The sequence below is a fragment of the Macaca nemestrina genome, chromosome 13, assembly GCF_043159975.1.
Source record: "Macaca nemestrina isolate mMacNem1 chromosome 13, mMacNem.hap1, whole genome shotgun sequence".
In the NCBI taxonomy this organism is placed as follows: domain Eukaryota; kingdom Metazoa; phylum Chordata; class Mammalia; order Primates; family Cercopithecidae; genus Macaca; species Macaca nemestrina.
This window is the reverse complement of record NC_092137.1, coordinates 71,422,307-71,434,116: the sequence shown is the minus strand read 5'-3', so window position 1 is coordinate 71,434,116 and position 11,810 is coordinate 71,422,307. Positions and strand designations below refer to the sequence as shown.

Sequence of the window (11,810 nt, the reverse complement as noted above, 5' to 3'; positions counted from 1 at the left end):
TGTGTCTCTAATCCACAGAGAAAGAAGGCAGGTCAGGAACAACTGTTGCTCTTTGAAAGTCACCACTAAGAAAATGAAGGCTGCGTGAGGTGGCTCATGCCTATCATCCCAGCAGTTTGAGAGGCCAAGGCAGGGGGATCACTTGAGCCCAGGAGTTTGAGACCAGCCTGGACAACATGTCAAGACTCTGTCTCTATAAAAAAAAGAAATACAAAAATTATCTGGGTGTGGCGGTGTGCAGCTGTAGTCCCAGCTACTAGGATAGGGAGACTGAGGTGGGAGGATGGCTTGAGCCTGGGGGGTTGAGGCTGCAGCGAGCCTTGATCACACCACTGCACACCAGTCTGGGTGCTAGAGCAAGTCCCAGTCTCAAAAAAAAAAAAAAAAAAAGTATGATGTACTGTATAATTTTCTTTATGCAAAATTCTAGAAAGTACAAACTATAGAGACAGAAAGCAGGTCAGTGGTTGCTTGGGACAGGGGCAAAGGGAGTGATGGATGACAAAGGGGCATGAGAGCACTTTGGAGAAATTATGGAAATGTTTGGGGAAAACTCTTAAAGCCAGGTAAAACTAACCTATAGCATTGGAAATTAGAATAGTGGCTCCCTCTGGGAGGGCAGGGACCCAGAGGAAGTAAGTACGAGGTCTTTTGGGTGCTGGTAATGTTCTGTGTCTTGAGCTGGATGCTGGTTACACAGGTGTGTTCTGTTTGTGAAAATTCATTGAGCTGAACATTTATTTGTGAACTTTCCTATATGTATGTTATATCTCAATAAAAAGGTTTTTTTTATAAATCTGTTCACCAGGCCTTAGATGAGTGCTATAGTTACAAACCATCTAGGGATGATCTGGACTCCGGAATCTGCCTGTCTGGATTCTGCATTGCTTATTTTTCACAGCATGTGTCAGGAAGATACTCTTGATCTCCCTATTTAACAGATTAAAAACATGAGGCACAGAGAGGTTAAAGAACTTGTCCAGGGTCACACAGCTAGTAAGCTACGGATTGCAAGCCCAGGACCCCTGACGCTATGACTCACCTCTGCAGTCTCTCCTAATCCAGGCTTTACCTGATGCACTCAGCATAGTGCCCAGTAGATGGAAAAGCACTGACTACATGTTCTTTGCTGTCGTCGTTATTAAGGTGTCTCCATTGAAAAGGCTTCTGTCAAAGGAAACAAAAGGAAATCAGGCCCCACCGGGGCAGACTTAAAAATCATCATCTGCCCTTAAGTGGAGCATCCAGCAATGTTACCCCAACTCCCTTTGAGTATTCGGCTTTCCCAGCAAGATGCGCAGACCCTGGTACACAGTGTGAGGCTGCTTCTCTCTCCCCTACAAGGTCATCCAGAGCAGGGATCTTGACTTCATCCATCCCTGAAGCACAAGGCCTGGCCCAGATCTGGGTCTCCGTGCTATGTGAACAAGTGAAAGGGGGAATTGGAACAGACTGGTTCTCAGGTCCCTTTCTGGCCCCTGAGGGTCTGGAGTCCTTGAAGCCCTGAGCTTCCTCTGCATGGCCTTTCAACTTGGAGCCCATTGCAGCCCATCACTTCCGCGGTGCTGTGCTGGTGCTGGAGATGGTGGGCACTCTGGACAGCAGATGCTGAGGTATAGTCAGGCGTAGAAGAGGGTTTGGTAGGGAGGGGTAATTACTGTGAAAGATAAGAGGGGGAAGCAGCTGGATTGGCCAGGGGAAGACTTCAGACTGCTGTGCAGATCTAACAAAGTCTCAGCCAACCCAACAGGAAGCCTTGGAGTCCTGGGCTGGGCCGGCAGGCCCTAGGACTCTTGTTGTGCTCAGTAGTTGGTCTGGGGGCTGCCCAGGAGTAGTGTGGCCTCAACTCAAAAGCTGGGGTGAAGCCTGAAGATGCTAGCCACTGGAGGCAGGCCGCTAACTGCATGCTTTAGCTGGGAGATTTGAACATCTCCGCAGTGGTCACATCACTGAAGGGAAGAAAAACACCCAGCAGGTTTCCCACCAGCACCGCCAGCCTTTGCCTGGCCGCCAATAGACAGCCGGGGAGCCAGGTAAGGGAGCTATGGGGAATCAAATGCAGAGTAAGGAGGTCCTTCAGTGAGGAGACCATAAAGATTGGGAGGAATCAGGGCGGGCTTTTTGGAGATAAGTCCTGAAAGCACAGATGCTTCTGATCAGCAGGAAGGATGGAGGAGGTGATTCAGGACAAGGCAGAGTGGACACTTTAGACTTAAAGCCTGCATTTGAAACAGCTTAATGTCCTGTTTCTCTCAGAACTTTCAGATGGAAGTACACACCATTTGTTATGACTAATGCTTGAAGAAGCAACAGTCAGGGTTACACTGTAAAAGGATCTTGCAACTATTAAACACCTACTGAATTCCCATCTGTGGTTAATTTAAAGGAGACAGGAGAAAGGAGAAGGAAGGGGCAGTGTGCTGTCTGCAGAGGCTTTCATGTTCATTATCCTGTTTAAACCTCAGACTAACCCTATGGGAGGGAGAGTTACAATTATCACCCTCTTTTTATAAATGGAAAAATCAAGGCCCAGAAAGGTGAGGTGCCCACCACAGCTGCTAAGTGGCCAAACTGGGATTTGAACCCAAGTCAATCTGACCATAAGTTCTTGTGATTTCTCTCACCACATCCAGCTAGTTTTTGTATTTTTGTTTTTAGCAGAGATGGGATTTCACCACGTTGGCCAGGCTGGTCTTGAACTCCTGACTTCAAGTGATCCTCCTGCCTCGGCCTCCCAAAGTGCTGGGATTACAGGTGTGAGCCACCGCGCCTGACCTTTATTTACTTTATATATCTCACCTATTACTGCTGCAGTTTGCAGAAGAGAGGAAGCCCTCAAACCTAACTTCTCCAAACCATCCCAAAGGGGACGTCTGCTCCACCTCAGCAATGTTACTGTTTTTAACGACCACATGCCAACATGTTAGATTATAGCAAAATGATGTGGAAGGGGCAATATGAAAGCAAGACTGAGAGTCCTGGAGAGAAGGCGGCAGAGCTGCAGTTTTAAGACGGTCACCCCCTCAGACCCTACCCTTCCTGCCTTGTTCCTCCCGTTGTCAGATTTGCCTGCTGGGACCTACACGGGGAATGAGATAGGGAGTTAGACTGAGAGGGAGATGGAGAAGCTGCCAGAGGCCCTTTTGGATCCAGAATTGAGGCAGCAGTTCCAGCCAGGTCCCGAGTTAGGGGCTACCCCCCAACCCCCAAGGGAATGGCACTGATTCCAAAACGTGGCAAGAGCTCTCTGGCTGGGAGAGGGATGTGCTTGCTCCCTTGAATCACCTGAGCCCAGGCTGGAAGGCCCAAGGGAGAGCACGCGGCCAGCCCACTCCAGCCCCATCCTCTCCCTTTAACCCTGAGCTATTCACTCTCCCAGACTCCACTCCCTTTTCCTAAGTGACCTCCCTGCAAAGTCGGTAGAGAGCAGCACTCCCTTGCGCCAGCTCACCCCACACTGTCCTTTCTTTCAGCAACGCCCATGGGTATGAACTTGAGATGATTCATTTTCCTAAAAGTCTCTTTGGGGTGCGGGAAGGCCTGGATGGCTCTGCAAGGTTTGGAGTGGGGGCTGCCTCTTCTCAGAGCCACTGCGAGAGCCGGTGTCACTCTCCATGGTGGGCGTCTGCAGGCTGGGGAGCAGCCATGGATGGCACCATCTTTGTAGGCAGCCCAGGTCATCCCAGTGGTCTGGGAGGCTGGGGGTGCACCAACTCCCACTCCTGACAGGGCCAAGGCTCCTTCCTCACCTAAGAGGTGACTTTCTTGAAGAATGGGGGCAGAGGAGCCGACAACCTGGGTGGTGTAGGCACCCGGGAGCAAATCTGCAGCTCAGTCTCAGAGAGAAGTCTCCTCTGACACAGCTGTTGCAGAAATGGGGAAACTGGGCCAAGAGGGAAGGGGGCTTGCCCAAATCACCAGCCCTGGAATGTTTTGCTCTTTCCGGGTGGATCTCCCAGGAAACACATTTTATGGCACCGCCGCCTCTGGTCACCCACCTTGAGGTGTGGTGGGCCTGGACAGTTACCTTGACTGAGGGCCAAGCTAGTGAAGCCGAACCTACCACTCAGGAAGGAGACCCAGCCCTTCTCCAGGCAGAGTTCAAATGTGAGGACTGCCTTCTTTGGGCTGCAGTTTCCCCGCCTGAATTCCAAGGGCCCTTCTAGCTCCTACACTCTGGGCCAGGCTTTTCCTCTGATACCCAGTCAGCCTAGAGGACCAGGGCTACATCTTCCTTGGACAGAGACCCACCACAGGGGTGGCGGGATGTAGGGGTAGGGGTAGGCAAGGTTCCTGTAGGGAGATGAAGCTGTCATCAGAGATGGTGTCCACAGGCAGTGGGTGTATCATGGCTCTGCTACTAGTTGCTCGGTGGCCCTGTACCATTTCTTTCCCCATTCTGGACCTCAGTTTCCCCATCTGTTTTATGGAGATAATATGCCTGCCTACATATCCGGGGACTTGGGTGTGTGTAGGGGCCAGTTGCAGTGTTTCTTAGGTGCGGTCTTGGGGCAGCCTGTACCACCCTGTATAGATTTCTGGGCCCCACCCTAGGCTCACAGGATCAGAATCTCTGGGAATGAAGCCTGGGAATTTGCATTTACACAGGCATCTGGGTGATTCAGACACATGATTGAAGAAGCACTAGTATATTGTAAGCTCTTTATAAAAGGTAAATTCATAGCTGCTTTTTAATAAACATAAATCTCATCTTCCCTTCCTCAGTTAAGGACACACAACCCAGCTGAAAATCACTCTGCCTTTCCAGATGCAGAATCTTATCTTTCCAGTAAGATTCTGTTAACTGTTACTTTCTATAGTTTGTATTCCAAAACAGTGGGTATATCTTTCCATTTTTTAATATAAATGTTTAGGGTGGATATGCTTTTTCAAACGGGACACACACACCGTTTAGAATTCCAGCTCTGGCTTCCTCTCGAATTATTAGCCCTTTTCTGCCAGGGAGCAGTTTTTCCCAAGGAGGCTTGGAAGACAAGACCCTGGACAGAGGCAGGTGGGACACGCTGCTCACCAGAATCGCTGGATCATGACTGACCCCTAGTGGCGGCTTCTCTGCTTAACTGTCAGCCCATGGGCTGGGGTGTGACCCCCAACGGTGCTGCAGAAGCTTTCACCCATCCTGGGCCACCCCTGCCATCTGTGGGGGAAAGGCCTGTCCCTTGTCTTCTGAGCCCAGACGGCCTCACAGGCATTCTGAAGATTGGAAAGTCTAAGCATGTACTGGGGTGGGCTGGGCTCCCCTGCACCCCTTTTTGGAGTGAGGCAGAGTGCATTCCAGCCCCTAGCATCCCTGCTGTTTATTCACACCCCTCACCCCCGCCCCCACATACACTCATGGGTACAAACACTGGCGCAGTCACGGGTACACACCGCCCCGGACAGCACCATTTCCAGTCTCCTTATGGGAAAGTTAACCAGGCAGTAAAGGCTCACAGGTCAGGGAAGACCTCTGTTGGGAAGAGGCTCCTAGACCCAGTTCTGCCTCTGACTTGCTGTGGGTCCTTGAGAAAGTTGCTTCCCCTCTTTGGTCTCAGTTTCCCCAGCTGAGAAATGGAGGGTTGGGCCAAAAGGTCTAAGGTTCTGGGAACCTTTAACTTAGAGCCTGTAACTGGTGGTCAAGTTGAGGGAGAGTCCCTCGGGGTCAGCTGAATGCCAGAGAGGCAGGACAGGCCCAAAGTTGGGCAACTTGAGCACACCAGGTGGGCTCGGAGCTGGAGCATGAGCCTCACAGCCCACAGAGCAGCCCTGGACTCGGGAGCCCCCTCGCACCAGTCCGGTGGGACTTCAGAGATGTGGGATCCAGCCTCGCCTAGTATTGCAGGACTGGGGGATGGGAGCTGCAGATTCTGACGCCACAGCTGCCTTAGATACGCCACAAGGACTGGGGCAAGACACACCCCTCTCTATGAAATGAGCAGTCCGTCCAAATAGATACGCTAAAGAAGGGTTGTGGGAGGGATCCATCTCTAGCCTGAGGCTACAGACTGGCTTCCAGGGTACTCAAGCAGCTGCCTTGGGGGGAGGAGTCCCAGTTATGAGAAGCAGGGCTCAGAATCTAGGCCAAGCCTCCACAGGACCCCGCTCTGGAGAGCTCGGGGCCTTCTGGGGGAGGGTCAGCAGGCAGCAGGTGCACCAGGAGCATCTTTCAGAAGGCACCCATATTGCATCTGCTCCAATAGGCAGTGAGTTGGAAAGTGGATGGAATAGGCAGGGTGGCAGCTGCTCCCCAGGGCCAGGAGTCCAGTCCAGCACCCACCCGAGTCCACCTCAGGCCTGCTCAATTGGGTTGATCCGTGCTCTGGGCCCTCTGGCCCCACCCTCAGAGGGAGGGGTTTGGGGTGACCAGGTGAACTGGCCCTGGTGGGAGGCAGGCAGCCCCTCGCCAGCATCCCCACCCCCACCTCTCCAGCCCCCCTCACTCCCTGATCCTTCCACCTGCTCCCCTGCCCCAGCAGTTTCCTCTGCTCACTCTTATCCCTTTTCCTGCTCCCAGGCTCGCCTGCTCAGATGTCCTTGACTCTCCTCTGAGTCTCCCTCTTTCCAAGCCGCCTCCCCTCTACCTAATACATTCTCCCTGAAGACACCAGAGTACACAAGTCCCTGCAAATCCCTGCACCTCACCTTTACTCCCAGACATGGGAGGGAGATGACATGAAGACCCAAACGCCACTTGGCAAGAGATCTGGAGTATGCAGGGGGCAGATCTGAGGCTGTGGAAGCTCTGCGGGTTCCCGGCAGGAGGCTGCATTTAAGCTGGCTCTTGAATATGGCTCTGAGCTGAGACCTCTCCTTGAAGCTCCAGACCAGGAGCCAGCTGCCAGCCGGACCCCTTCACTTGGTGTCTCAGAGAAACCTTGCACTCCATAGGTCTAACTCTGAACCCGGAAAATCCCCCGATCTCAGCCCTGTTTCTTCTTAGGGAAAGCACCGTCTCAGACCCAGTTCTGCACCAAACCCACACTATGAGCACTCTGGATAAGCTAGGGCCAAGGGGGAAAGAGCTCTGAATGCCAAGCCAAAACATGTGAGTTTTAACTCCACCTTCAGCTCCGGGAGTTGTGGGTAGGGTAGGGGCTTAGTCCAGTTTGCTGCAGAAAGAGCTGTCTGGCACTGTACGGTGCATGGATGACAGGGGAAGAGTGCGGGTGGAGAGACCAGAAGGATAGCAGGACTGGGGAGGTAGGGACATGGCTGTAGTGGTGGAGATGGGCAAATAGACAGGACTTGGTGGCTACTTGGATGAACCAAGGGATAGGTCAGGAAGAGATACCCAGTTTTGTACCAGATGTGTAGAGTGTGGGATGCCATTTATTGCTCAAGGGAAGAGGAGGAGGAAGAGGTATGGTGTGGGAGGAGAAAGCTGAGCTCTGTCTTGAATGTCATTTGAAGCTCCCAAGGAGAGACAGGCCTGCCAGGAGCTTCATGAACTGCCTCAGCTGGCCCTCGGGGCACCTGTGGTCCCTGGCCCTTTCGACTCTCCCCTTTGTGGCTGTCAGCTGCAGTGGGGGCAGTTGCACAAGGGCACAGCAGGTCTGTGTGTTATCCCAGGGGACTACCACATGGCCAATGCTGAGGAGAAGCTGATGGATGACCTTCTGAACAAAACCTGTTATAGCTACCTGATCCACCCAGCCACCAGCAGAGGCCCTCACAGCTCATCTCCATCAAGATGGAGCTCTCCCTGGCCCAGTGTGTCTGCACGGTAAGTGCAGAGGGCAGCTGTGGTTCAGGCTGAGGTGAAGAGGCAGCTCATGCCCACACCCCAAGCAATCATTGGCCAGAGGAATGAAATTACTAGGGTTGACTTAGACTTACCATTACATGGCAGGGAGGCTGCAGAAGGGTCCATGAAGTTCATAGGTGTCCAGTATTTAATGAAGTAAGGTTTTGTTCACAAAGAAGAAATGAGGGTGGGAGCGGGATGACCACTGGGTAGGCAGCCAATGGGCCTGTCAGCTGAGTGTCCAGCACAACCATAAGCTTCTCCTCATCCTCACAGGCCCACCTTATTCCCTCCCCCAACCCAACAGATGACCTTACATGCTCCCTACTTGTTGGGGAAACAAGAACCAGACTGGGGGAACTGATGGGTACAGAGGCCCAGGTGTAGGGGCAGGACCAGAGGCAGTGCAGCGCCTACTGAGTCAGGCGGGTGAGGGTCTGGACGGTGGGCATAGCTGCTGCAGGCATGGAAAGGAGAAGATGGCGGCACTCCCAGGGACCATTGTTAGGCTCTCCATATGTGGACGTGTGCAGAGGTGGGGGTGCTGAGGAGGGAGGAGGTGCAGGGAATTTCTCTTCTCCTCTCTACTGCCTCTGAGTTGGAGATGTCAGAGGAAACCGTGGCCCATTGTAAACTAACACAATGTCCCCACTCACAGGGTTAGAACCGTGCCCTTGGAAGCAGCTCTGAGTGGAGCATTCACGTGGGGAGAGGGCAGGACGCTGTGTCCAGCCGGGGGAAGGAGGTCACCAAGGGGGCTGACCCTCTTCTGGTCAGGTGGCTGCCTTCTGACACACCAGCCTGTCTGTCTAGCATGGCTGGCCCACACACACCCAGCCTGTCAAACTTACAGCCCTCAGGAAGGCTTTGGCCAATTAACGAGTGGCGCTCTCTCCCAGGAGGAAGGGCGGCTAAAGGATGGGGAGGGCAGTAGAACCCTGTACGCTCTGCCCCCTCCCTCCACAGCTGGACTGGAAGAAACGGGGCTTTCAGACACGCTTGCCCAGGCTGGGGTCTGAGTGTCACTTTCCAGACAATGGCTTCTTGCTTAATGGGTGAGCCCAGTTGCTGCTGTGCAGCTGCCACCCTAGTGAGGGTGAATGAGCAGGAGGCTCCGCCGCACTTCCAGGCTCAGGCTGCCTGGGTAGATCTGCTCTGCGGAAACTGTAGGCTGATAGGGGCTACCAGGAGGAGGAGGGGATGCAGCCGCCAGCCCCCACCCATGCGAATCGTATTTCTAAAAGCTTAGGTATACAGTAAATATTAGGTCCTGGGCTGCTGGGCCAGGAAGGGGTATTGTCCTCCTATTTTTCAGGGTTTATTTATTTAATGAAGGAGGGTTATAGGTACAACCAGTTTAAAGATGGATGGAAATTTTTAGAGTGCAGGCTGGGATTTAGGGTAAGCCAAGCAGACTTGTCCAAGCAGCTCTTTTGGGGAGGCCAGAGTCCTGTACCAATGTCCTCAGGCACGTTCAGCAGCTGCTAGGGGAGTGCTGGACAGGATTAAAGCACAGGAGAACTTTCTGGATGATAGAAATGCTCTGTATCTTGAAAGGAGGTAGGTTACATGGGTAATGCATTTGTTAAAACTTATCAAAATGTACACTTCAAATCTGTGCATTTCACTGAATATAAATTATACCTCCAACTAAAAACATTTTTTGAAAGACAGATGGGCCAGGCGCCGTGGCACATGCCTGTAATCCCAGCACCTTGGGAGGCCGAGGTGGGCGGATCACAAGGTCGAGAGATTGAGACCATTCTGGCAAACATGGTGAAACCCCATCTCCACTAAAAATACAAAAAATTAGCTGGGTGTGGTGGCACGCGCCTGTAGTCCCAGCTACTCAGGAGGCTGAGGCAAGAGAATCGCTTGAACCCAGGAGGTGGAAGTCGCAGTGAGCCAAGATCACGCCACTGCACTCTAGCCTGGCCTGGCGACAGAGTGAGGCTCTGTCTCAAAAAAAAAAAAAAAAAAAAAAAAAAAAAAAAAAAAAAAAAAAAAGGCCCTGAGGTGGAAGATTGCCTAGCGGGCTCTAAGAACAACAAGGAGACCCCAGAAGACTGGAGCAGAAACAAAGCGAGGGAGGCAGCAGAGCCAGATCACAGAGGGCAAGCGTTAGCAAATTTGTTCTGTGAAGGGCCAGATAGTAAATATTTGAGGTTTTGGGGGTCACGTGGCCTCCATCATAACTAGGGAACACTGCTATTGTAGTGTGAAAGCAGCCATAGACAATACGTGACATATGAGTGTGGTTGTGTTCCAATGAAACTTTATTTACAAAAACAGCTGGCTAACTTGCCATCCAGCTACTGTTTGCCAGCACCTGATGTAGGACCCTGCAGGTCATTGTACAGATTTGAGCATCGACTTTGAGTGAGATGGGAGGAGGGGAGAAAAAGATTTTGAGCATAAGCTCTGAAAGGACCCCTTTCCCTGTTGCATTAAGAGTAGATCACGGGGTCACTAGGGTGGAAGCAAGAGAGGGAGCGAGGGAAACAGAAGGCTGAGGCAGTAATCCAACGGGAGATGATGATGACATTTTGGGTCGAGGTGTTGGCATTGCCATTGATAAGAAATCGTTATATTCTGAATACATTTAGAAGACTGAGCCAGCAGGATTCACTCATGGTAAAGGTGGTAAGGTACAAGAGAAGAAGAGTCAAGGGAAACTCTGAGGCCTTTAGCCTAGCAACTGGCAGGATGGAGGGGAAAGAGTAAGAGTTCAGTTTTGGACATGTAAATGTGAGATACCATGTAGACATTCTTGTGGATGAAAACCCTTGAACTGATGTAATCAAGTCAGGTCAGACTGGAAATATAAATTTGGGAGTTGTTGGGGTTTAAATGGTATTAATACATGGGACCAAGGATTGACTGTAGATAGATAACTAAGAGGTCAAAAGACTAAGCATTTCATTAACAAAAGGCAGGGCAGTAAGAAGGAGCCTGCAAGGGAGACTGAGCTAGCGGAGTAGGAGGAAAAGAGACTTGGCAGCCAGAAAACCAAGTGAGTGATGTATGTCAAGGACTGAGGGGCATCAGATGCAGGCAAATGCCATGGGGCAGGGTCACCACAGAGAACACATTCCCAGGCAATGCCCAGCACAGCCATTGGGGCAAGGCTGCCCCTGAGACCCTGGACCTATAGAGCCACCAGTGTGCAATGCCAGGCCGGGAGAGCTGCATGCACAGGACTCCAACCAGTGAGAGTCAGGGCATGGGCTTCACCCAGTAAAGCTATGGGGGTGGAGCCACCTGGAGCCTTGGGGACCCAACCCTCACCCCAGTGTGGCTGGAAGGTGAGACATAAAGTCAAAGACTATCCTCAAGCCTCAAGATTAAATGTTGTTTCCCCTGGTGGGTTTTGGACTTACTTGGGACGAAGCTACTTCTTCTTTCCTATTTGTCCCTTTTAAATGGGAGTATCTATCCTATGCCCATTCCACCGTTGTATTCTGGAAGCATGTAATTTGTTTGACAGCTGGAGGGAAATTTGGCTCAGGATGAATCACACCTTGAGTTGGTCTTACCCACGTTTACAGGAGACTTTGGACTTAAATGGAATGAACGTGTTAAGAACGTGAATTTGAGAAACCAGGGGTGGAATGCTATGCTATGATCTGAATGTGTCCTTCAAAATTCACGTGCCGAAACTTAATGGCCAATGAGATATTAAAAAGTAGGACCTTTAGATGATTAAGTCTTGAAGGCAGAGCCCTCACGGATGGGATCAGCATCCTTATAAAAAGACTGATGGAGTGGTGGCTTTTTGTCCTTCCACCTTCTGCCAAGTGAGAACATAACAAGGTACCACCTTGAAGCAGAGCAGCTTTTACCACTCAATTTGCCAGCACCTTCATCTCAGATCTCCCAGCCTCCAGAACCGCAGGAAATGTTTCTGTTGTTTATAAATGACGCAGTCTCAGGTATTCTGTTACAGCAGCACAAATGGACAAAAGCCAGTGCTTAATTTAGCCCCATACAGCTTAGCTCTACCCTGCTGTAGCCATCTTCTGCAGTAACAGGAATGCAGACTGCAAACTTCCACGGGCTCTTCTTG

The 11,810-nt window shown here is 51.5% G+C and overlaps 1 pseudogene; it reads left to right on the top strand.

Annotated features, from left to right (window-relative positions):
* The first annotated feature begins 5,091 nt into the window (after window positions 1-5,091).
* On the top strand, window positions 5,092-6,853 carry LOC105465442 (uncharacterized; annotated as a pseudogene).
* The last annotated feature ends 4,957 nt before the right edge of the window (window positions 6,854-11,810 follow it).